Source organism: Protopterus annectens, chromosome 5.part1 (assembly GCF_019279795.1).
Source record: "Protopterus annectens isolate FY-2018-M chromosome 5.part1, PAN1.0, whole genome shotgun sequence".
Taxonomy (NCBI): Eukaryota; Metazoa; Chordata; order Ceratodontiformes; family Protopteridae; genus Protopterus; species Protopterus annectens.
The window spans coordinates 771,088,549-771,090,792 of record NC_056736.1 but is presented as its reverse complement, the minus strand read 5'-3'; the positions used below and the strand labels follow the sequence as shown (position 1 = coordinate 771,090,792).

The 2,244-nt window shown below is 39.8% G+C and overlaps 1 long non-coding RNA gene across 1 annotated transcript; it reads right to left on the bottom strand.

Moving 5' to 3' along the window:
• Positions 1 to 1,830: 1,830 nt before the first annotated feature.
• Positions 1,831 to 1,994, bottom strand: LOC122803317. Its single transcript, XR_006365106.1, has 2 exons — positions 1,927 to 1,994; positions 1,831 to 1,866 (listed from the first exon to the last, which is right to left on the bottom strand). It is a non-coding gene; the product is annotated as an uncharacterized LOC122803317 (long non-coding RNA).
• Positions 1,995 to 2,244: the final 250 nt, after the last annotated feature.

The window sequence follows — 2,244 nt, the reverse complement described above, 5'->3', positions numbered from 1 at the left end:
CAACATTGGAGAACTACTAAGCTACCCTTAGATCATCAAACCTTTAGACAACTAAGAAACATTACCAAAAAAGCTATTCTTTCTGATAAAAAACACTACTATAGTAACCTTCAGCAATCTAATCATAACAATCCCCAAAAATTCTGGGCAACATTGAACAAACTTCTACACCCTGGACAAACTTCCACTCCCTCCCCCTTGGGATCTGACAAAATTTCTTCCCTTGAAACTGCAAACACCTTCAACTCCTTTTTCACTGATATTATAAACTCACTAGCCTCTCACCTTTCATCTGATAACTCTAATGTTCCTCAACATGCCACCACTAATTTACCGAGCTTTACTATTCAGCCCATCTCTACCACCTTTATCCTAAAATGTATTCAAAATCTTAAGCCATGTACTCCATCAGCCGATCAACTTCCATCTGAATTTCTTCAAAAAGCAGCCATAGAAATAGCCTATCCCATTTCAATTCTTATTAACAGAACCATTAATGAAAGAAACATCCCTGATATCTGGAAAATTTCACACATTATACCCTTACACAAGGGTGGAAACTCTACAGAATATTCTAATTATAGACCCATTGCCCTCCTGTCTCCACTAGCAAAAATCATGGAAAAATGTATTCACAAACAGCTAATGTCCCACTTAACTAAACATAACATACTATCTCATTGTCAACATGGCTTCAGGCCTTTTCATAGTACTACTACTGCTCTCCTTTCTTTTACTGATTTCATTAACAAAACCGCAATAATAATACCCTTTCTTCTGCACTTTTCATCGACCTATCTAAAGCTTTTGACATGGTCAATCACCCTCTTCTCCTAAAGATCTTGGAATCACTTGCTATTGAACCAAATACCATCCAATGGTTCACCTCCTATCTTTCTAACAGGAAACAAGCGGTACTCTGGGAGAATAAACTCTCCTCTCTTCTCCCAATCTCCCTCGGTGTACCACAAGGCTCGATTCTTGGGCCCCTTCTTTTCTCCCTATTCATAAATGACTTACAAGTAGCTATTCCCCAAGCTACATGCATACAATATGCAGATGACTCCACACTCATCTGCTCTGCAAAACCATCCCAGAGCTTCAAAATGTTACACAAAATGTATTCCATTTAGTGGAAGCATGGTTCTTAAAACGCTGCCTACTTCTTAATGCCAAAAAAACAAAACTCCTCCTTTTCAAACCCACTACCAGATCCCCTCACTGGACTTCTCTATCTCTTCTATTAACAATACTCTCATAACACCTGACTCTTCTACCAAACTACTAGGTGTGACAATAGATAACAATCTTACCTTTGATTATCACATAAACAACACTATCAAAACTGTACATAGAAAACTGGGCTCCCTCTATAGAATTAAAACATTCCTATCCCCAACAGCCAAAGCTACTTTGGCTCACTCTCATCTCATCTCCACTCTTCTCTATGCCTCACCAATTTACACCAACCTAAAGAAAACTAATCTTACTAAATTGACCACTACATACAATAGTATAGCTAGATTTGTTACTGGTAATCAATTCAGAACACATCACTGCCTGAACCTACAACAAATTCACTGGCTTGAATTACAAAACATGTTGCTTCTTTCTCAACTTCCCATCATCCACAAATCTTTTTATCTGCCAAACAACACTCCTTCATTTTCTAACCTCCTCACCCCTTACTCTAACCTGAGCTCTCTCCGCTCCTCTAACAAACTCCTAGTCTCTGCTACCAAATCCAATAACCTTGCTGGTGACTCCCTGTTTTCTAACTCCATTGGTAAGCACTGGAACTTATTGCCCACTGAACTAACTTCTATTTTATCTCCTGTCCTCTTCAAACAAAAACTTAGACTCCACCTTACTAAACACTGGCTATGCCCCTGCCTTAACCCTGACTGAACCAAACTTAGACTCCACCTTACTAAACACTGGCTATGCCCCTGCCTTAACCCTGACTGAACCCATGTATTTAGCTCATCCCACTACCCCTTGACCTTACTAACCACTGGCTATGCCCCTGCCTTAACCCTGACTGAACCCATGTATTTAGCTCATCCCACTACCCCTTGACCTTACTAACCACTGGCTATGCCCCTGCCTTAACCCTGACTGAACCCATGTATTTAGCTCATCCCACTACCCCTTGATCTCTGTGATCTTTGCTACCTTTCTACTTTTTTTCTCACTATTCTATCACTTACCTCTCCTTCATCCTTCTCATTCCTAATTATATTA